This window comes from Python bivittatus, unplaced genomic scaffold, assembly GCF_059951505.1.
Source record: "Python bivittatus isolate LINGU-HERP-01145 unplaced genomic scaffold, Pbiv_v1 ctg000700_np1212, whole genome shotgun sequence".
Classification (NCBI taxonomy): Eukaryota; Metazoa; Chordata; class Lepidosauria; order Squamata; family Pythonidae; genus Python; species Python bivittatus.
Window position 1 is genome coordinate 84,362,193 of NW_028277098.1, and position 24,982 is coordinate 84,387,174.

At 37.5% G+C, this 24,982-nt stretch overlaps 1 protein-coding gene across 5 annotated transcripts in view; it reads left to right on the top strand.

Moving 5' to 3' along the window:
• The window catches only part of NCOA3 (nuclear receptor coactivator 3), a 113,649-nt gene that overhangs the window by 23,700 nt on the left and 64,967 nt on the right, over nt 1–24,982 (top strand). For 4 of the 5 annotated variants that reach the window (XM_088154088.1, XM_088154092.1, XM_088154089.1 and 1 more), the window contains exon 2: nt 857–900. The gene's annotated coding sequence lies outside the window, so the exon portion shown is untranslated. Of the gene's footprint in view, nt 1–856; nt 901–2,422; nt 2,478–24,982 lie in introns of all 5 variants that reach the window. The other variant, XM_088154091.1, reaches the window with a different exon arrangement.

Sequence of the window (24,982 nt, forward strand, 5' to 3'; positions counted from 1 at the left end):
TATACACTACTCAGAGTGATTAGTGCAAAATAAATAATTTTTAAAACAATTATTTTAAAAAATTGTAAAAGCAGGTAGAGACAGCAGATAACATTTTGTAGTTCCTGTAGAATTTAAATTTGATTAGTTGGAAAAAGCTCATCAGAGAGGGTGCCAGGTTGGCAGTCTAAGGTATGGAATACCATAGCTTATGTGCAGCCATTGAGAAGACCCTTTCTCTTAACCTAACTGAATATATCTTCACTATAGTTGGCACTTAGAGAAAGAATTTCCATTACCTTTTGGATTGGCTGGTACCTTTGGGATTTTAAAGGTTGTCACCAACAATTTGAATTGTGTCCAAAAGTAGTGTAATCTTTGTAGGATCAGTATCATAAAAAAGAGTTAGGATCATGCATATGTGTCCTTGTTCCATATTCCATCTCCATTTTCTCTCAATCTGCTCTCTTATCTTGAACGTTAGAGTGACTTTGCTGGTGTACTGGGGAGTCACACTGATGACAGTTAAGATCTGTGGTGTGTTCTCTTCCACTTCCTACAGTCTCTCAGCTGACAGGTTTTGAACATAGCGTTGTATTTTTAAAAAGCTATTCTCTTTAATATTGGACAGCTCTATGAAAGGACTGTAGCAATTGTTTTGTTTGCAGAGATTCTGTAGAGAATTTGCAAAAGAGGTTGTAGAATTCTTGGGGATTTGCTGACTATAGATTTAGAAATCAGTTCATTAGAGTTCCTGTTCTAGTTCAAAGTTTAATTAGTCCCATAACTGCCACAAATATATATTCATATGCTTTGGTGTAAACTTGATAAACTATTTTAGTTTTCTAGCTAACTAGTTTTTTGTTTTTTCCTCTAGGTAAAGATGGTGTCTGAATGTTGCTGACAAGAATACATTTCCAAGTAAGTGTTCAATATAATAATGATAGAACATATTTGATTATGGACAGAGCAATCCTTACTGTAGTATTGTAGAAACTAAGTGTAGGTTGTCCAATATTTCAAGTAATTGGCTAATTCCAGCCAGGAAAGTCAAGCTGTTATTGTTTTTTCTTTTCTACCAGAAGGTTAGCATTAACAGAAGAATATTAATTGTGTTAGGTAAGGGCTCTTGAAACAAGAGAATCTAAAATGTTCTCTGATTCAGACTTCTCTTGGACCACCTTATCTTAGGACTTGCTACCATGTAAGCAGTAGATCTATGCCTATGGAAATCTCTTTGTGTTTACTGGAAGTACCATGTTCGTCTGCCCTGTTCCAGCCTTTTTCAGCCACTGGATTTGAGATTGGGAGGGCATTTTTACTAAATAGTCAGTGAAAGAGTAGGAAATAACCACTTTTTAAAAAGATTGTAAACTTATAGCATTTGTGTTGAGCTGCATTTAATTTTCTGTATAATTTTAACATGCTTGATGTGTGGACTGTTTTTAAGGAAAGAAGTATTTTTTTAAACCTTACTTGATAATTTTCAGTTGGATTTAGACAGCAAGCAGTAAGTATAATGGAACACATTAAGAACAGTGAGTCCCAAAAGAAGGGTAGGACAAGTTGGTGGACCATGAGGGGATTGTAGTCAAATATTTGGTTTACAGACTTCATTCATTACAAATATAGCTTCTACAATTATATGATGAATTCCTTAGCATTACAAAGAGTTAGCTTTCAGGACAGTTCCCCATGGGCAGAGAATGTAAAGTATGACTTAGACCAATGACTATCACATGTTCTTTTCAGGACTACACTTTGGCTATTGAATCAGTGTGTTGTCTCCTAAGCAATATCATGCTTATTGGTGTCATTTTCTGAAAATACTATTATAAATAGTCCATGGTAAAATTAAGTGAAAGAGATTAATAGGAAGAATGTATTGAGATTGTTTTGACTGGTGAAAACTTGGTAATCCTTTGAGAAAATCTTGGTAATTCTTCTTTGAGCATTTGTATTGAAAAATGTGAAGAGACATACAGTATGCCACCTGTAGACTCATTTATAAGAAATTAAAATAAGTTTTTTCTGTCATAACTCATAAAAATGAATAATTTCTTCATTTGCATTTAATTATTTTGATGTCTTTATGCCACTTGTGTATCACCTAAACAATTACAGATCCATGGCAGTTTATAATAAGAATCAACAATAAAATATCCATTGTATACAATTAACAATTTAAATGTCCATGGTAAAAATACAGAATAAAAGCAAACCAACAGATGGAGCAAATTTAATCAATACGCAATTTAAAAAATACACATACTGCTGCTGCGTATTAACTACCAAATGCTCTCTGGAAGAGTTCTATTTTGAATAAATCCTAGAATGATATAATAGATGGGACTTAATTCCAAGGGGAGACTATTCCACAATGCCAGGGCTGCAAAAGAAAAAACAATACCTCCTGACCTCAGTTTCTCTCATTTCATGGAAGAGGGCTACAACCAAGAGCTTCTCTGGAAATCAAAATCCAGGATAGGCTGATTCAGGTAGGAATGGTGGTCCTATTTTCACTGGAAATGTTTAAAACGATAATTAAGTTATTATAACATAGATTTCTGAAGAGATGTGCTTATTTGACATGACAGTGAATAGCTCAAAAAGAAAATTAAGGGAGTTTGCTACTTATATCAGATACTCTGGAATGGATTTCTATGGCAAGCTAGTAGTATCTGGTTACATGGCAAAAAGCAAGATTCCTATGGTCAAGAAGTGTCAGCAGCACACTCTTTTAAGTCTGTAAGGAAAACATTATGTGGGCCATTTAGCAGGTCATTCTCTTAGTACCAAGACAGTTTGCAACTGAAACATATGTTCTGGAGATTTACACTAACAGGAACCCAATTTAAGCTGCTAGGTATGTAGATATCAGCTGAGGTGGCAGTCTGGCACAGGAAAATTTACCTTCTGGTACAGTTGTAAGGAATCATTATCCTACAATAGCCCCTACTATATAGCAGGTCCCCCAAATCATGGAGCTTATTCTGAAGCATTTAGAAGTAACTACAAAAGGGATTTCCCAGGCAAGGGCAATGATTGATATTCATGGCTTCCCTCTTTGGATAACTGCTCAGGGTAGAGGTTTCAAAATCCATCAGAATAGTAGAGCAAGCATTTCATCAGTAACAAGCATTATTCTTGGGTTGGTCTGACCAACTTGACACCACCATTTCTGTCAACACTCTATCTTTAAAATTGGCTGAAATCTTATAACAACTAATTCTCAGCAGCCTCATCCCAACTCTTGCAAGATTTTAACATGAAAATCCTAAAGGTTTTTGGCAAATGTTTTCAGGGGATAGAGTGACTAGGACCAGAAAGATTATGTCAGGCCATAAGCAACTGTCTGAGCCCACTTTCTTCAAAGTATGAATCTTACAGAGTTTTCATTAGCAGGTTTTCTTATGATAAAAGTAGGAATGTTACATGAATTCCACCAAGTATACTTTTTTCCTTTTAGAATCAAAATATATCTGCTAATTGGTTCTTTTTCTCACAGCCTTACAGGGTAACAATGAGGTAGTCGGTTTTTTTCTCAAATATTAGGGAAAGCCTGCAGTTGTGGGTTGTTTAGGTAATAGTCACTTAAACAGTGTTTACTAGTTTATTGACATACGTGGTAGAGTGCACAGATAATTCAGAAGGAAGAGCAAGAATGAAAAGGTAAGTTATGAAATTAGTTTATTCTGTAGCTGAAGAATTGTTTATCAATGCATAGTTCCTGGAAGAGATTCAAGAACACATGAATAGGAAGAAAGATGGTCACCATTCAGGTTAAAACAAAATTTAACTGTCTGTCTGATAATTTTCTGACATAGACTACCTGAGCCAATTAAAATTTATTCCAATTATTTTGCAATGCTGTGGGCTTAAGAACTTGAGCAACATCTGTAGAAGGTGCTGAACAAGGAACATTTATTAAATACTTCCTGTCCTCAATTTCTGAACAGTTTAATTAATAGCAACACAGGCAGTGTTTGGCATCTCTTGATACACTCGTATAACACTGCTGCTCTGCAAGCTGCTCTGGCTCCCAGTAGGCCTCAGGGTACGATTGAAGGTGCTGGTTGCCACCTATAAAGCCCTACCTGGCATAGGACCAGGCTGTTTGTGGGACTGGCTGTCCTGCATTGTTTCTGCCCACCTCACCAGGTGTAGAAGAGAGAGCATGTGCTGGTCCTTTCCATCAATCAGTGCCATCTTATTGGACCCTGGAGGTGTGCCTTCTCTGTGGCTCCACCTGCCCTGGGGAACAGCATCCCCTCCCTCTCCCAATGATCTGGATGGTCCCAACCCTGTTAACCTTTTGTAAGGCTCTGAAGACCTGGCTGTTCCCCCAGGCATTTGGGTCAGGGGGTTAGGTGAGCTCTGATGATGATGTGGCTATTTTGGGGGTGGTTGTTTTAACCAGGGTATCATGAGTTATGTGCTGTTATGGTGGTTTTAATCTTTGTATGCCACCTAGAGTTATGGCTCTGAGATGGGTGACTATAAATCATATGAATACATATATACATACATGAAATTGCCTTTAGTTTTAAATATCACATTAGGTAGACCAAAAAGGAACACAGTTTTAAATGAGTATCCTCCTTAAAAGTTCACTTGAGAGTGAAGGTATTTTAAAATGAAGTGTCATTGATTTTGCTGTTCTAAAAGGGGTGGAGAGGGCAGATTTTAAAACTGGAATCCTCACATAAAAGTTGAAGTTCAGTAATTATTTTAAAATGTTATTTATTTTAATATATATTTATTTGCAAGCAGTGGTTGCAGTTGTGGCATACTGACCAGAATGTGCCAAATCTGATCATAAGAACATAACGTAGAAACAAGCAGTGCTCTGCTGGATTGGACCCTTGGTGGATCTTGTCTAGCATTCTGTTCTCATAGTGGCCAGCCAACTGCCCAAGGAAGCCCACTAATCTCTCAACAGCTGGGCTTCACTGCCATCAAGGCGAATAACCATTGGTCCTCATGATTTCCATGAATTGGTCCAACCCTTTTTTGAAGCCAACTGAGCTGGTAGCCAGGACTATATCACATGGTAGCATATTCCAAATTTTATTTAAATGTTGTGTAAAAACAAAATTCCTTTTGTTTGTCCTGATTCTTCTAGGATTCAATTTCATTGGGTGATCTCTGGTTCTAGTATTTTGAGAAAGGGGAAATAGTTTCTTCTTGTCCACTTTATCCACACTGTACATAATTTTCTATGACCTCAATCATGTCCCCTCTAATTTGCCTTCTTTCTAGATTAAAAAGCCCCTAATGTCACAACCTTTCCTCATAGAGAAGCTGCCCCAGCTCTTTGATTATATTAGTTGTCCTCCTCTGAATCTTCTGTAGCCTCCACTACATCCTTTTTGAGGTGTGGTGACCAGAACTGCACGCAATATTCCCAATGTAGTTGCATCATTGATTTATATAAGGGCATCAGTACTCTCTTTGCTATTAGCAGGGAGTACAGCATGTGACACAGGTACAACTGAAGTTGACAAGCAAGTCAACTTCTCTATTTTATTAAAAACTTTACATGGAAGCTTTGATAGACCAAAGTCATGATGGGTAGCAGGGGTAAAAATTTACAAGCCCATCTGGTGATAGCCATGGAATACGAAAGATTACAACTTGGAATGTAAATGGAGTAAATGGTAAGGAGCATGAATTAATTAATAGATATGGAAACTAAAAAACAGAAAGATGTAATAGATTTGAATGAAGATGGTCTGAAAGTAGTGAGAATGGGGTATATAATTGTGTGGTAAATTAAGAAAAGACAGGTTTAAGAATTAAGAATGTTGAATGTGGACTAGATACATAATTGAATAATCAGTAAAAGCATTTGAGGTGGTTTGTTCATATAAAGATAATGAATAAGGATCAAATCACAGAAGAAACAGATGAAGAAAGAGGAACTGGTAGAGGTAGTAGAAGACAGGAAAACTAATGATTGGATGGAGTAGATCCTCAAAAAGAGAAGAAGAAGTTTAAACAATGAAGTACAATGGATGAAGTAGGATATGGATATAATGGAAGCAAGGATGATTTGCAAGGATTAAAAGGTATGGAGATATGTAGTGGATGATGTTGGTGTAAACTAGTTTTATTTGTGGCTGGTGTGGGTCTTCCGGGCTTTGTGGCCGTGTTCTGGAGGTTTTGTTTCCTAACGTTTCGCCAGCATCTGTGACCGGCATCTTCAGAGGGCAGGAGCACAGACAGGAGCAGTTCTCTCTGTGCCCAGGATGATGTGACCCTTTTGTGGGTACTTATAAATCATCCTGGGCACAGAGAGAACTGCTCCTCTCTGTGCTCCTGCCCTCTGAAGATGCCGGTCACAGATGCTGGCAAAACGTTAGGAAATAAAACCTCCAGAACACGGCCACACAGCCCGGAAGACCCACACCAGCCATCGTATTCCGGCCGTGAAAGCCTTCAACAATACATAGTTTTATTTATGTTTCCTTTTTTTTCTTAGCTCACATGTTTAATCTCTTTACCATTTTTTCTCCTTTTTCACACTCTGCGTAAGTCTCTTTCCCAAAAGTGAATAGCATGATGGGTATATATGTATGTAAAATTATCAAGTGAATACAGTAAAAGAAGAAATCCTGGTTTCCAGTTACAGTTCCACGAAACTTTAGTTTGAAGAATAATCTTACGCTTTTGTTTTAAGCACTACTTACACTTTGTGACTTGTCAACGGTGCGTGGGAGTTACGAGTCCTCCTGCCATCTTCTGTGCTCTTAAATGTCTGAACATGTACGTCTTGCAAGGCTAGAACAGTTTACTGGATTTATAGCCCAAGTTGGCAAGGGTGCCAAAATGTGCTTGCTGTTATCTGAAAAAAGACTTTCACATTGTTTCTTGGGTCCATATTTTTAGAACAATATTTTTAATATAGAAATTAGCCAAATGGTTTATAGGAACTACCTTTGAAATCTGCACATTTTTTATTATGCAATTTCTTTTTATCTTGAATTTAAAGGAAGTTCAGATAAGTAATTTTGTAGGGTTATAATACAATCCTATACATATATACTCAGTGTAAATGTGAGGAGAAATAGCAGTGGTTAAAATTCAGTGGAACATATTTCTGGGCCATTGGACATAAGATTGTAACCTTAGGCTCTGTCTAAAAATTTCATTTCCAGTATTAGTATTTCTCTGATCTGGAGAAAGGCATTGGGTTTCCATAAACAACAACCTCCCCAACAAACAAAAACACCTAACCTTCCCCAACAACAGTGTATGTGTGTACATTCAGAAAGATATTCTGAATATTTTTTTCTTCCTATTATCCTAGATATCAGGAGGGCCTTATATTTAATGTTGCTGAATTGGTGTTAAGAACTGCCATCCTTCATGCCCATCCCCCAGTATTAAAGTATAGAGAAGCCTGGTTTGTTTGCAGCTACAGTGCTGCATATCTTTCAGGAAGTGACCTTGACTTGTATTAATCAAATTCAGAACACACAGAAAAGCTGTTTGGTAACATGCTGATTTGATATAAAATGTTACAACACCCATTTTCATTCAAAATGACTGAAGAGGAAAAAACTTAAAGTACATTTAAACAAGCTGCAAGGACCCTAAATAAGAACTATGATAAGGGTTAAATTTAAAACTTCAGTTAAATTAACTTATTTCTTAAAAGGGTAGGAAAATCTAAGAAACTATGTAGCATCTATTTGCATTTAAATACAGCATAGCATTTAACCAATAGCTGACTTGTATATTAAGTTAGGTACAAGGAACTCATGCCACTGAGTGATCAGCCTATAGGGGCTTCCTAACTTGTTTGTTCTACGTGGGAAGCTATTAGTGTATGCCACCCACTTTTATAGATCTGAGAAGAATTTTTATATCATGTTGACAGACTCCCCTGATCAGGACTCAGCAGTAAATCACAGATCTCCTGACATTTCATGGCTTAGCTCAACTGTTCTGCTGGACTTGGTGGGAGACTCATAAATGTAGCTTAGCTAGATCAGGATCTTTATTGTAGTCCAGGGTTTGTCAACCTTGGCAACTTTAAGGTGGGTGGACTTCAACACTCAGAATTCCCCAGCCAGCATGCTGATGGAAGCAGGGTTCTGGCATGCTAGCTGTGGAATTCTGGGAGTTGAAGTCCACCCATCTTAAAGTTGCCAAGATTGAGAAACGTTGTACACAAAAAATAAAGAGTACAAGAATTAAGAATACAACAAACTTGTCCATCATATCAGAAGATGTAAATATTATAGCCTTGGGGTTTAAACTTGTGGCTTCTTCTTTCCACCTTTCCAAAATAATGGATATTTGATACAGTACTTTACTTGGTGGCCTTGAAGCTGAGCTGGTGTTGTATGTTTACATACCAATTGTCTTTGGCTGGGGAACTGTTGGTTCCTATCTCAACACTCACATATGTGATCATAAATTATTTTCTTTTTGTTGATCTTTAATTGTTATGAATATGAGCTGAGCATAATCATGAAAGATACTGTAATTTTAAGATAATGTATTTGTCTTTAATGCTAAAATCATATGTGACAGCATTGTTATATTGTTCTGCTGTTTTGTTTATCTTATTGCCTCACAGCATGTTAGAATTAAACCTTCCAAACATAATATTGGATAACATTTTCAAACTATTTTAGTTGTCAATCATTTAAATACATAAATATTGTACAGTCTTGTGTCAGTATGGATTTTTAGGTAAATACAAGTCTGAGATATTTTGATGATAAAATGTAGTCTATTTTTTCTTTTAATAATCTTGCAGAATAGTATTACTTAACTGCCATTTTAAGCATGTTTACTTGGAAATAATGTTCATGATGCTCAGTGAAGCTTACAATTGAAAAAACCAACAAGTGGAAGGGGCCATACACCAATGGTTTTGCCTACCATGTTTTCTGAATGTGGCGTGATGCCTTTTTTCAAACAAGCCAAAAAGGGAATCCGTGCTTTATTATTAGTTACTTTCTGGATAATTTCAGAATCCCTAATCCCTTGTTTGGGTCACATTGCAACCTAAGAACTAATCAAAGAAAGGAATTTCAGAGCAATACCTCCAGTGGAATAGAGCCCCCCACCCCATGTGTTGGCAGCAAAACAAGTTTTGTTTATGGCTGCATTGTTCAAATATGTTTAAAATAAGTTTTAATATACAGAGAACGTATCAAAACATCTAAGTGAAGTTTGCAGATGTCTCTTTAGAAACAGTTATTTTTAAGCAAATCAAAACAGCTTAATTAGTTTTAGGAACTGTTTAAAGATTAAGATGTATTTGCTTTTGTCTGCTTTCTATTATTTTACTTATTAAAAATTTGCTCAAACAATAAATATTGTTATTTCAGACAAGTGCCTTTTGTCACATTGTCATGTGATATGTCATTTGTTATTCTTACCTTTGTCACATTGATAATATTAAGGTTTTTTTTATTTTTGGCAGCTCCAAAGATCCACAGCAAATTGTTGAATCGTGGAATGCATTATACTTCAATCTGTTTCTGCATTTTGTTCTGTCAGCCTTGTGTGATTGTTAAGTATGCTTATTCCTCATTGGATTGTTTTGGGATCTCTTTAGATTTTTCTCTATATTTTTGCTTTGTATGTCTGTAAAAATAGGTAGTGTATAGATACTTTTGAATATGATGGCAGTTTTTTTTCTACCCAAGGACTGGCATGCAGAAAACTGAGATAAGTGTTTGAATATGTAATTTAAGAACTTGTGTTGTTTCCAGTTCTGGCAAAAATTCTTTTTTCTTCACCACTGTAAATATTGCCCAAATCCCCTTTTAATAGCTTGTTAAATCTTTTTTACTACTCATGCAGAGTATCATGACATCCTATTTATTTTTCTTGGCATTCTGCTATACTGTTGTTTTTATAGCAAATGACTGAAAAACCTCTCTTGGATATTTTGAAACTTTGGCTATGTATAATATATCTCATCCATTCCAGTAAAGAAAATCTTATTGTTTGAATGATATTTTACAAGGGACTGGCATAGAAAATCTATTCATGCAAATTTCTGAAGGGCAGAATATATTATTATACATTTTTCTCTTTTTTTTCTGAAATTTTTAGAGTTGATAATTATTTGTTGGCTGTGATAACCCTTCTACTTTAAAAAGCAAGACTTTAAAATGTCAATTGCCAATGGGAGTTTCTTAGACTTTAGACGCACCACCGTTCTTATATGCAATGTGGATTATGGGTGCTGGTGGTTCCTGGCCTACTTGAGCAGACATTTTCAAAAGGTCATATTGGAAAATGCTTGATGTGCCCCATCATAGTTGAGCTACCTGTTCCTCCCAGCCCAAAGTGTTATATAAGATTAGAGTTAGGGAATGTTGCACCAATGAATGTCTACCACATCTGATCTTATTTTTTAAAGTATAAATAAATAGAGACTGGACTGCTGCAAAACAGTAATCTGTAGCGTAATTACTATTTACAAGAATGCAGTTGAGTCTCACATAGGCATTAGGCATTCTTAGAAAATAAAAGGGATGGTGGCTGTAGTCCAGTGCTTTGTTTGAAAGTATTGCCCAAGTGGTGGGGGAACAAAGTTTGGATGGTAGACAGCATCCCTGGGGGCTTAGAGTGGATGGTAGGAAATGAACTCAACAGTTTGACTTTTGTCACATCCCTCATGGCAAACATTTTATGAATGGAAAAGTCACTGCCACACACACATGGGAGATGCTCTCAAGATTCCAAATGATGGACAACTTAATTTGGCTGGGTTAGATCATCTGTGGATTTGGAGAAAGATGTTGCCTGAAATAATTTTTTTTGGCATTTGCTTTACATTGGTAAACAATTCTTCAGCTACAGAATAAACATATTTCATAACTTACCTTTTCATTCTTGCTCTTCCTTCTGAATTATCTGTGTGTTCTTCTATATATGTTTTTCCAGATGTTACCATTTCATTTTAATCCAAAGCCTTGTTTATTGAAGATTGGTTTCCAAAACCAATTGGTTTTTGATTGGTTTTTGAGAAGAAAGGATTTGATTTTGGGGAAGGATATTATAGAATATACTGAAGGGCAATGTCTGGGCAGCAATTAAGCTATATATTTATTTGCTGTGTCTGGGTTTCTATCAAGTTAGACCATATTGAACAATTTTGATCAAATAATAATCTACAAAGTACTGAGCACTAGCATCATGTAAAAAAGAAGTATTTTATCCAACATTTGGATAGCAGATACAGTGTTTGTGGTATTGTTTCTCAAATGGGCCTGCAGCAGGAGACAGTACTTAACTGACGACTGATTTTAAAATGTTAAATAGATTCAGAATGGGTCAATATTTGGATAAAAGAACACCAGGAAGTCCCAGAATCATAGGCAAGACAGAGGGGTAAAAATATGTCCTGGAAAAGTACCATAGTAAGTCACTTTCATACCGTTGCCTAATAATTTATATGGGCATGTCCATAAAGTCACCAGGAGTTGAGCCTGACAGATTTAAGATTTTACAAATCCCATTCAGGTGTTATATTATTTGGGATGTGTACCCAATGAGTCCTCTGGATAATCTTTCCCCATGTTGATGTTACTCTAATGATACTGGCTTTTTGCAGATAGTTCCATGTTTAGTGTGAGATTTTGCATTAAGCTTTACACATACTGCTGTCTATGTAGAAGCTTTCCTTCTGCAGACATGCATTGACTTTATGAACAGCTGCAATGCTATTTTCATTAGAGTAATATTGGAGATAATACGGATAGGAGTACCTGGAGTATTCACATAGTGAATGCTTTGAATATAGGTTACAAGGGGGAGGAACACATTGAGAAGGGGTCAGAGGTGTATGTATGATGTGATGAAAGATGTTTCTATAGGTGTTAGGTGATAAAGGGACTGATTTTATAAAATTTAAGTGAAACTGTCCAAAACCTTTTAAACCTAAAATGAAGAATGTCTCTGCAGTATTTGGAAATGAAAGCAGCTAAGGATGCAAAATTTTGAAGAGATAGATCATTTGTTAAGATTTCACTATTTTAAAATATATGGTAAAATTTTTGACAGGGAATAAAAATAAGACTGGTCAGTTTAGTTTTTGTAAAGGAATTCTATTCTTCCAGTGGTATAAGTTTAAACTGAAGAAGAAGATGCAGAGGAATTTGTTGGCTGGTAAGAATGCATTGACAAATGATTGCATTGAGCTAACTCTGTGTTTTTCAAACTTGACAACTTTAAGGTGTGTGGACTTCAACTCCCAGAATTCCCCAGCCAAAATGCTGGCTGGGGAATTCTGGGAGTTGAAGTCCACACATCTTAACATCGCCAAGTTTGAAAAACACCAGGCTAACTGAAAGTGGCAAGGTAGGGAGCTAGCTTTTGAGTTTCTGGGGTCTCTTCAAAGAGGAAAAGAGACAAAAGTGGATTGGGGATGGGAAGAGAAAACCTTATTACTGTATGCTCTTTATCAGCAGCCAATTCCTCTCTACAAGCTTTCCGAAAAAAATAAAGTAGTACTTATTTTACAAAATATTTATTGATTGATTGATTGATTGATTGGTTGCTTGGTTGCAAGCTTCAGGAAATTTGGTGTGTGCTTTATAAACCTATAATATGCTGTTGCTACTACTAAATCCTATTTGGTCAAACTGTTTTTGGAAATGATGTAGCATTGTGCAGCTTGATATTTCTCTTTTTTAAAGGCTAGCTTTTGTTTTAGACAAAGATTTACTGAATATATTGTTGCAGTTTGGAAAAAGGAAACAACGGTTGTAATTGATTTTTTTTTTTTTTTTTTAAGGAAGCATCACTTAACTAAGTCAGGAACTCAGTGAGTTAACTTTTCCTTTGTGGCTGGAGGGTCTATCTGCAGTTGCTGTTTTCTCATTGGTTGCAAAAAGGTGAAATTGAAACCACTGTGAACTTTTGAACCCATAGCAGCACTTGTGGAGAAAGAGAGTGTCTTTTTGCCTCTCTTCCTGTATTATTCTGTGTGATGATGCAGCAAGCTTTTGGAATGGGGATGAGGAAGAACAAACACAAGCAAAGCAGCCTGCTTATTCCAATAACAGCAGAGTTGGCAGTTCCTCTCTGCTTAGCAACACCCGCAATTTAAAAATGAATGGCATCCAGCAAATGAAATTGTCAAACAAATGGCAGCCAGCTTGTAAGGAGGACTCTCCCTTTCTTTGTTTGATGGTTTAAATCTGTGTGCAGAAATTATTACTGGACATTGATGGTGATAATTAGAAATCTGATAACTTGAGATGACTCATCAGGTGGGCACTTCCATCCTGCACGTTAGTAATGTTAAATCTTTTAGAGTTTGTAAGGGCTTTTAAAGTCTGGCTTAAAAACTGGCCTGACATGTAGCTAATAAAGGGAATACTTCTGGATATTTGCCTGATCCTACCAAATATGAGCTACATTCCATTTAGTCTGAAGATAACATCTCTTAATTCTTTCCTTGATTAGTTTAAACTCTAATTTTGGGGACTGTGGAGAATCTGAACCCAGTTGAGTGTATCTCCTGTGAGATGGACTGTGAACTTAATACTGTAGCTATAGAGGTCGAGATCAACTTCTTCATGGACATCCATGTAGTTTTCTGGCAATAATATGGAAGTAATTTGCTAATGCCCTTTTCCTGGATGTTTCATTTACTTCCTAACAGAGTCTACAACTCTGATATTCTCCAAAGGTCTTCATTCCAAGGTTTAATCATGTTTAACTACCAAGCCAAACCAAGGCTGGGTGCTGAGATTATTTTACAAGAATTGACAGAGTATTTTTGCAGACTAAATCTGGTATCCCTAGTTTGCAGAATATTTAAGTTTTGGATTGCATCCAAGGGGAATAAATATATATATATATAGAGAGAGAGTGTGTGTGTGTATCCCAACATCCTAAATATGTATTTTATTGATAAGTTCCACTGTTTTTCACCAGAATTCATTGTCAAAAATGAATTCAGGCTTGTATTAATTAAGCAACATTAAATTGTTAGCTACAGGTTTTGCTTATTAATTTGGCTCACTGCTTATTTTATTATATTCTTAACATTTTTGTAACAAAAAATTAAAGCTCTGAAGCAAGATTCAAATAAATATTTAGGCATAGGGTTTTTGAAAAAAACATAAATATTTGTGATTATTTTATCCTTAGAATTGACAGTACATAGCTTCCCTAGACATTCTTCTGCATCAGTTAACAATTCCCCTAACCATAAATGGAGATCTTCAGCTTAGTATTCTAGTCATGTCATATGCCAAGTGTTTCAATTAAATCAAGGTTTTTGTCATCTACACTTGTTTCTTCTTCTGAATATGAAGTAAAATCCAAATGTGTTAATTTCTAACATAAAATTTAGAAAGTGCTTGTATAAAATTACAGTTGAATATTGAATAACTTTGCAATTGTTATTAAATATTTTAAAAACTGTAAAACAAGTAGGGTTGTAAGCACAAACTATTACTATATTTCTATCTAAAATTTGATCTGGTAATTGAAGAGGTAGAATCCCCTTACAGCCTACCAAGCAGTATTGAAAGAACAATGAATTTAATATGATTAATAACATTTAATGATTAATAACATTTCCATCATCTTTCTCTCTGTGCAATTCCCCTTGAGGGAATGAAAGCAACACGCATTCAAAAGATACTTGGTAGCCTCTTGTTTGTTCTAATCAGTACTCCCAAGTAACAACTATTGTATGTTTTGATTCTGTTCCCTTATTTTTCCTAGGATCGTTTTACAATAGATACTTTGTCTGTTTTTCTTTCTCATGCAAGATATCTTTGGATTTACTCTGTATTTATTTTAATACAACATACCAGATTTTAAAGTGACTTACTCTGCCAAAGATTGAATTAGAAATAAGTTACTGTCAAATGAATCTGTGAATAATGCATTAGAGTGAAATATTTTTCTTTTCTTTTTGAAATCCACATTAAATTGGTTTCTGGCATGAGTAGTAAGCAATAGTTTTAATAAAACTTAAGATGATTAAGAATCGCAGCACTTGCTAAGCATATTTCAAAACATTCCTAAATATGTCTCTTATTTGCTTCTGCTCACGATTGTTCAACACATTATTTGCGATGTACTTTTTCAGTTGGGTTACTTCATTGAAGAAATTGTCAGCAATAACAATGGGAGCATGCTCTCAATTTTCCACTTTAGCCCATTCTTTAACAGTTTTAGAGTTTTCAACGATTTTTTAAAAATTGTGAATAGCTCAGCAATTTCATGTATATGGCATGGGAGAAGCAGTGAGAAATCACTACAGATGTATTCCAGTATAAGGTGACTATCTTGGTGGTGTTTGTAAGACCTGGTGCTCCAGAGTAGCAAATTTTATTCACGTCTTCATAGTTGCTAATATCTGAGCTACATTTATCAATATGTGGTAATTTTACAAAAGAAGCACTAGCAGACAACAGCATGATTCCTATATTTCATCCATCCTTTTCACAGAAGATAGAATCACAGAGCCCCAGGTATGAGTTGAGCAAATACTGAAATAGGTTTTAGCTAAATATTCTTGTAATTGTCTTTTGCCAACTTGGATTAACTTTTGCTTTATTCCTAAAATCAAAGACATTCTATATGAAACATATGGAAGTTTGGGAGAATTGGTCATCCTACTCCAGCTAAAATAGCAATTTAATACTAAGTATGGAATTCCAGGATTCATAGCTTTTTGATATCCAAAGACATGATCTCATTCATATTTTATGGAGCTTAGCTTTTTCATTGCCGAAAATTGAGAACTGCCTCTCCATAGATCTCAACTGTGCCACAGGAATTCTATATGCCTTTGCATTAAGCCTGCCAAAACAATTTAATAAATTTAAAAGATGCCATATTTTCCTGGAATTGCAGTTTATTTTTAATGTAAAATCTGCTGTGGCCCCCTGTTGTTTCTAATCTCTTACACTCTGGTTTTTCTGCTCTGAACAGTTGTTCAGTTGTTTCTTATTTCTCCAATTCTGCCTTTTGAAATTTGTGTTCCACCATACTCATATAGTGTTATCCAATTTAGTCAACTCCCTAAACTTCAAAACTCAGTTAAATGAGACGTTTCCTAAAGTGTAACCTAGTTCCCCATTTCTGTATGTTGTTATACAGTTCCTTCCACATCTTTCCTTTGCAATGCTCTCTTCTACTTTAGTTCAGGACATCACCATTTCTGTATTTGGTCAGGATAAGCAGTTTTGTATTCATATTGTATAGTATGATAATTTCCTGAATATAGTAGAATATATTGCACTGATCTTGTTCTATCTAGTACTGGTTTGAGTCTAGAGATTGTTCCTAGATCTGATTCTTTTAACTCCCCAGGAATGCAATTTGGGATTACCTACATTAAAAATAATATTTCCTTTCATTCAGCTTAAAAAAAAAGCTATCATTTTCTGTAATGGAGTGATGCATGAACCATTGTAAATCTGATCAGTTTTACTTTTTGTTTTTCATGACAGATTTTCATTTCCAGTTTATGCTCAGGCTTTTAATGAAAAAAGAAACAAAGCAAGAATGTCCTATTCATTTAGACCGGTGCAGGTTTTCCTTGTAGGGTTCTTGCTTACAGGGTTGGCAGAATGACCATGTAACTATGTGAAGATTCATTGTCACCTGATGATTCCAATAGAGAAGTGGCTCCTTACTCTGCTGGAACATGTGTTTTTTGCTGTGGGGAAAAAAAAGCCCACAGCTCTGGCCACCTTTCACTGTTTGTCACAGAGACAGTGTGTTAAAGCTCTATCCTCTAGACCTTACCTGCTGGTTTAGAACTTTGAGTGTCTTGAACCCAAGACTGGCCTGGATTGTGTCAGTGCTTTTGCCAAATGGTTCTATCATGAGTGCCTTTTACAATACTGACCTTAAGCTCTTTGAGCCAGGACAGTATACTTGAGGAGAAATAATAACTCCATGCCTAATTCCTCTTACCTGATTATCCTTGTTCCTTGTGGTCCATGTCTTACATATACAAGGCCATTCTCAGTTCTTTGTTAAGTGCCATAGCAGCACTATTGCTGTTTGTTTCGTTTTGGTGAGCAAAGCGTTTTCAATATTTTTCCTCTAGCTCTTGTTTATTTACCCTATTTCTCATTTTTTCCTGTTTGTGCTTGTATTTACTGTGTTTCTCTTGGGTTGTTTCTCTTGTGCTTTTGGGTACTGATGGCCTCTAAGGCATTTTTTTTTAATTGCTCCAGTTTTAAGCGTACAGTCACTTTAACCTGTTGTGGATCTTGTCCACTCCCCAATTAGGCAACAGTGAGAGAGAGAGAGAGAGTCAGTTGCAGAAAACTTGGCATCAAGGGAGGGTAAACTGTTCAGAGTTTTGAAACTCACATCTAGAAACTTCTATTTATATACTCACTGTATGCATTATTATCATATTTATTTGAATACTCTGTAAGTAATTCACGAAGACATGCATATTAGCTGTTATTTACATTTCTTAGCACATGTATACAAGATAAGCATACTTTCTCAAAACCAGTTTCAAATGTTTGGAGCACTTTTGTGGCAAACGCTGCTCCAAATAGTTTTTTTAATTGAGTGGACTCATAAATCCAATTAATAAATACAATATGCTGTTACAAGGCACTTAAGGTTTACTGAAATTTATCTCTAAGACTTTCTGTAAGCCAGTCTGAGACCAGTCTATATCGGCAGTTTTATTTTTAAAGCTGGGACAAAGCACCTAAGTTTAACTGTCATTCATCTGTAACTAGATTTATCCCCACATGGAATCATTATGGCTATTATATTTTCTTGCTTCCACGTTGTCCCTTTTCCTACTTTCCAGAAGTAGGGCCAATTAATTGCATTACCATACCAATCTCAGTTGTTACTGCATTAATCTGTTTTGACTCCCTTTCATGCATGCAAATGTACATACAATCCCACAATCAGGCTGGCCAGGTTCTGGTCTGGGTCTGAGGAAAATGGTGCACAGTAGATGGACAACCTGGGTCAGAAGTCTTCCACTGAGATTCTTGATTCCACCCTCCTTTTATAATATTCTTTGTATTGTTTCCTCTAGCAGGGCACGCACTCTGCAAGCTTCACCTGTGGGCCATGTGCTTCCTTTTTCTATGGAATTGCTATTGAACTATTTTCAGACATGTACTCATCTAAACCACTTTCCATTACTCATTGACTTTAGAAAGACTGGTTTTCTGCTAAGTGGCCTTTGATCATGCAGAGTTTGCTATGGCTTTCCTCTGGTTCTTTCCTTAGGCCCGTTATAACATTCACTTCTCCCATTGCACCCTGAAGGTTACATGAAGGATGCCGTAAAGATGGGGTGTATTCATACTTCCCACATCCTTGTTCAAGTGGTTTGCTATAAAAATATAAAGCAAGATTTCATTGGCACAAGAACATTTTGGCATAGCATTAAAACGCAGCACACAATCATAATCATTATTGCAATAAGAATGACAAACAAATAAAAATACTCAACATTTGGTTTCAGGATTCTAATCAATGTAACCATAAAGGCCTCTGTGTTTTAGGTATCACAAGTAGTTTATTTCAAGGAATGTGGATTTTATAGAGTAGTATCAAGGTGTGCCTCCTTGTTGTTTTACTTTGCCCATTAGATAACTGAAATGTGTATCTCATAGAAGGGTAGAGGCTACCAGTATAACAACCCCCTCCCCATCCACTAGACAAATGTTTATGTGTCCTGGTTTCACAAATAAAATAATGTCCCACCAGAGCAGGGAACCTGTTTTTACAAGAAATTTTAAAGCAAAATAGTAGGTTATAGTACTCTACAATGAGATGGTCTTGTGGTGTTATGTCTCTGATATATTCCTGTTATTTGGTCAGGCCCCATTTTTATCATATGTCATATTACAATTATTTTTCCTATGAATGTACTACTATTACACTACAGGCAATTCAGGTTTGTATATTCCAACAAACTAAGTAACATTTCTACATATTACCTGCCATATATTTGTTTTAATTATTGTCATTTCAGTAGGGTTTAATTGATACACTGCATGCATGGGTAGATGAGCACAAATCTAACAGTCATTTATATTTAAATATAAATAGTATTGTAATATATTTTGTGGAAAAGTGTTTCCCACATGTATTGTCAAAGGCTTTCACGGCCGGCATACGATGGCTGGTGTGGGTCTTCCGGGCTGTGTGGCTGTGTTCTGGAAGTTTTGTTTCCTAACGTTTCGCCAGCACCTGTGACTGGCATCTTCAGAGTGCAGGAGCACAGACAGGAGCAGTTCTCTCTGTGCCCAGGGTGATGTGACCCTTTTGTGGGTATTTATAGAGATCTGAGCGGGGGGAAAGGGGGGGATTGGGTGTGTGTTTTGGGTTACTGAGTGGCTGCTTGTTTTGGTGTCGGCATCTGTGTGTATCTTCCTGGGGATTAGGCAGGGTTTTTTCTTCTATTGAATTGTTAACGAGGGGCTGCTGGGGGTGATTAGCAAGTTCATTGTGTGAACTGTTCACATGTCCTGGTGGTTGAGCTGAGTTCGTTGACCTTTTGCAGGCTGTATTTTTCAGGATTGGTAGCCAGGTTTTGTTGATTTTTAGACTCTCCTCTTTTTTATTGAAACTGTGCTGGTGTTTGTGAATCTCAATGGCTTCCCGGTATAGCCTGGTATAGTGGCTGTTGGTGTTGTCCAGTATCTCTGTGTTTTCAAATAGGATTTTGTGTCCAGTGTGCTTGAGAGCATGTTCAGCTACTGCAGATTTTTCTGGTTGCTGTAGTCTGCAGTGTCTTTCGTGTTCTTTTATCCTGGTATGGATGCTGCGTTTTGTGGTCCCGATGTATACTTGCCCTCACCTGCATGGTATGCGGTATACTCTTGCGGCGGTGAGGGGATCCCTTTTGTCTTTTGCTGATTTTAGCACTTCTTGTACATTTCTGGTGGGTCTGAAGATTGTTTGGAAATTGTGTTTTTCCATCAGTTTCCCCATGCGGTCTGTGACCCCTTTCATATAGGGCAGAAATACTTTGTTGGTGGGTGGCTGTTTTTCTTCTTCGGTCGCATGTTGTTTTCTTGGTTTGATGGCTCTTTTTATTTGTAACAGAACTTCCAGAACACGGCCACACAGCCCGGAAGACCCACACCAGCCATGTTTCCCACATGTTTATCCCCCCCCCCCAAACAGCAAAGATCTTCATGGTAAACTCCGAAAAATAGAAAATAGACAACAGATTCATATCACTGTTGGACCAATTTGATTTGATCAAAGCATTTGTCTTTTGTTTCGTGTATATTTTGTATGCAATATCTCCTTCCAGGTTTCCCAGTGCAATCCCAACTGTGTGGAAAATCCAAGCAGAATTTCAGGTGGGTTCTAATCATGCTCCCCAAAGGGTGAGATTCACAAAGCAGCCAATACTGTAGGCAAAGATATGTTTTTGCCCATTTAAAAAAACAAAAAAAAGGTCACAAGCACAAAATGTTAAATAATTGGTTGAGGGCTCACGTTTGAGGTCAAATATTGTCTCATATTCAGTAGTCTCTGTGCATGTGAAAAGAGATCTTGAAAAACATGCTTATTTTTTCCTTTCTTGTTTTCATTGTTAGGTTTCTTAAAGAATATGGTAAGGAATATTTAGCTAGTATTCCAGCATAAAAATCCATAGCTAACAATTCCACAGAAATGCTTTAGGATTTATGAACAAAAAGAATACATTTAAAAAAAAACGATAAAAACACAAGAATTGATAACAGACAATACTACATGGAATATTATGATGACATCAACAAATAATACATCATTGTAACATAAAATACAGTGGTACCTCGGGTTACGAACTTAATCCCTTCCGTGACTCTGGTCGCAACCTGAGTTGGTCGCAACCCGAGGCAAATTTCCCCATAAGGTTTAATGTAAATACGGTTAATCTGTTCTGGCCTCCGAATTTGGTCGCAACCTGAGGCAAATTTCCCCATAAGGTTCAATGTAAATACGGTTAATCCGTTCTGAAACATATGCATTTTATTTTTAAACCACAAAAACATGAAAAAAAGTACAGTACAGCACAGTATGAAGAGGAAGAATGGGGTGGGGAGGCAGTTATTGTTTGGAGGGAGAGTCCCCCTCCAAAAGGACATCGGGGAGATCTCCTTCAGGGGTTTCCTCTCTTCTTTGCCTTTAGCTGCAGGCTCAGTTCTGGGGAAAAACCTGTCAGTTGTTTTTTCCTGCATTGCATAACCCTCCGGAAATGAGAGAACACGTTATCGTTCATCATATTCAATACTCTGTTTGTCACAGTTCTGTTGGGGTGGTGCTTCTCAAGGAAATCCTGGCACTCATTCCATTTCGCCATGATGGATTGTATCACTTCATTGGTCACCTCCTCCCCGTCCTCCTCTTCCTCAGTGGAATGCTCCTCGCCAAGCGCTTTCTGTTGCTCACTCTGGAGCTCAGCAAGTTCTTCCGTGGTCAGCTCCTCCTCATGGTCCTCAACAAGCTCCTCTATGTCTGCATCATCGACAACCAGACCCATGCTCTTGCCCATGGACACAATCTCCTCCACTACCTCTGCATCAGACCCTTCAAAGTCACATTCAGCGACACATTCTGGCCACAGTTTCCTCCAGGCTGAGTTTAAGGTCCAGCAGGTGACATCTTCCCAGGCTTTGTCAATGAGGCTGATGCAGTGGAGGACATTGAAATGTTTCTTCCAAAACTCTTTCAGAGTCAAGGATGTTTCCTCAGTGACATTGAAACACCTGGTGAAGAGCGCCTTTGTGTAGAGCTTCTTAAAGTTGCAGATCACTTGCTGGTCCATGGGCTGCAGAAGAGGTGTCGTGTTGGGGGGGAGGAACTTGACCTTTATAAAGTCATGCTCAGCGTCCATATCATCCACCAAGGCTGGAGGGTGTGCCGGGGCATTGTCCATCAGAAGAAGGCACCTTTCAGGCAGCTGGTTGTCAGACAGGTATTTTGTAACGCTGGGTGCAAACGTCTCGTGCAGCCATTCCATGAACAACTGCCTTGTGACCCACACTCTTGCATTGGCCCTCCACATGACAGGCAGTCTGGCCTTGTTCACACTGTGTTCCCTGAACACACGAGGGGTCTGGGAATGGTACACCAGTAGTGGCTTAATCTTTAGGTCGCCGCTTGCGTTCGCACCCAGCAAAAGGGTCAATCTGTCCTTCATGGGCTTGTGCCCTGGCAGTGCCTTTTCCTCCTGCGTGATGTAGGTTCTGTTTAGCATCTTCTTCCAGAAGAGCCCTGTCTCGTCGCAGTTGAACACTTGCTGAGCGACGTATCCTTCCGCCTTCATGAAGTCCTCAAATTCTTTCTTGTAGGCTTCTGCAGCAGCCTTGTCAGAACTGGAAGCCTCACCATGTCTTGCCACACTGTGGATGCCACTTCTCTTGCGGAATTTCTCAAACCAGCCTCTGCTGGCTTTAAATTCCTCACTTGCTGCGCTGGTAGAGGGGTTCGTCCGCAGTAAATCACTGTGCAGTTTCCTGGCTTTTTCACAGATGATAGCTTCACTCACGCTATCACCTGCCAGCTGTTTCTCATTCAGCCACACTAACAACAGCTTTTCCACCTCTTCCAGCACTTGTGTCCTCTTCCTCGTTAAGATCGTTACTCCTTTTGCCACATCAGCTCCTCTGATGGCATCTTTATTCTTCAAAATAGTCGAGATGGTTGACTTCGCCATCTTGTACTCCGAGGCCAGATCAGTCACACGAATACCCCAATCGTGCTTTTCTATAATGTCCTTCTTCAGTTCAATCGTCACTTTTTTTTCAAAGCCTTATTCTTGCCAAGCCTGCTTTGCATTTTCTTTGGAGCCATGCTGACAAGCACACCAAAAACCTTCCAAAACGCTACAAAACACAGCACAAGCCTCACCGAATGTCTCCTTGCTACCGCGATCTTGCCCACAGGAAGCCGCGACCGCGTGGCAGCAGGGAAAATGGCTGTGGATCCAGTTCGTAACCCGAGGCGGAGTTCGCAACCCGAGGCAAATGTTTGCGGCCGGAGCTGGTCGTAACCCGAAAAGTTCATTAACAGAGGTGTTCATAACCCAAGGTACCACTGTATATGTAATTGCAGCTGCAAAGAAACTTGTACTGATGTACATAATTCTCTTTAATTAGGTACAGGTGGAATTAAGAGTAAGGTGCTTCCAACAATGTATTCCTCTGTAAATGAATCATAAAACGTATAGGAGGAATGTAATTAGTATTTCTATAGGGGCCAGCCAAATCTCCGTTCAGATTGTATGACTTTGCTCCTAGTTTTGCAATTCAAAATCTGACTTTGTATTTTATCTGTCTTGTCTGTCTTTCTCCTAAAATTGTTTTACTTCAGTTCAAATCTGTCAGAAGTAAACAAAAATATTATTTTAGAAGCTACTATGATCTCCTTTTACTTACTCCTTGAAAATTCCTCTGAAAATAAACACATTATTTGAAAACATTTCTTTTCTACAGGCATTAAAATGAAATGCTTCATTTGCTGCTAAGTATCTCAAATAGAAATTACTGTACAGTAAAACTGAGTACTAAACAATATCTTACAGAATCATGGCTAAATCTTGCAGGGAAATAACACTCTTTTTCAGTTTTTGCATTTTAACTGCAAAAGAGTCTGATAGCTATTGGTTCTCAATATTCTCCAAAAGTAGTTCTTATAAGGCTGGAAAAAAATAAACCTGTGTATTAGCATAAGAATTTTCCTCAACACTTTGTTCAGTTTTAGAGCCAAAAGTTTTTATTTTCTTCAGATGGCTCATACCTAGTTATGGCATTTTATGCCATGTTATAGGACAAAGATGCCCTTCCGCCTGCACTCCAAAATCCTGTTAAGCTCCAGGCAGCCATTGGCTATCATGGGTGTGGGTGTATGTATCCAAATGTTCAGAAGATGTGAGAGCATGTGCTTCCTGCAATATCAAACATGTAGGGGCAATGGGAATGGCAAAATGGACCCCTCCCTTTTATCACAATATTAGCCATGGAGCCTGTTCCCTCTTTTTTTTTTTTTTTAACTTCAAATCTCTAAATCTTTTAAGATAGAAATTTGGTCTTTATATTTTAATAATTGTACTTCTAAATTTTATAATTTGGGTCATTCTGTATATTTCTTAAATGTCTTTTAAATTCAAAGGTTCCTGCAACCTTGCAATCATTAGTTCCTCTCTTCACTTTATGGGGTCATATCCTAGCCCAGGGAAAGTCTTTTATTAAATCTTTCAACTCAGAAGGATTCTAGAGTATATGAATAGTCATAACCATATGATTTGGGGCTGTCTGAATTCTTATAAAACAAAGAGGTATGTGTCCTCCTCTTTTGTCTCCTTTATCTCCCGCAAAGCAAATTATGAGGGTTCAAACTTATCTTCTGTTTTAGGTATTCCTTCACACCTGAGTAATAGGAGGGTTCCGCATTTTAAGGTTGACATTTTTCAACTGCCTCCAGTTTGTATTTTAATTTCCTCTTTTTCTCCTCCAACTATTCTTTGTTCTGTGCTAAACTAGAGGCTTTCCATTAAAAAAACCCACTCTCACATTTTCTCTCCTTCCCTGAGGCCTTTCAATCCTTCACATGCAGCACCATGGCTAGATTATAAGTTCCTTTCTCTGGCCATTAACATTGTGGATCTTTATAGACATACCTATTCCACCAATGTAAATATTTTTTTTCTTTTCTCTGCATATTTTGTACACATATATTTTGCTGTCCTTCCTTTTGGAAAAGTTCCACACAGTTTAGAATTTGATTACCATCTTCCAAGCCTTTCTTTCTCCACATTCCAGGTTCATTGTTCTTTAATCTGCCCGGGAAGTGTGGCTGGAGATCCCTTTTGTTTGATGGGGCTTCAAACCCCACACTGCTGCCAAGACTCAAATGCAGTATCTATTTCCTAGATAGCTGATGAGGGGACTTGAAGCCCACACCACTGCCAGGACTCAAATGCAGTACCTCTTCCTCCAGTACCTATTGAGGGGATGTGAACTCACCTCCCTGTCTCTCTTTCTCCAGCTTGCTTTGTCAGAGG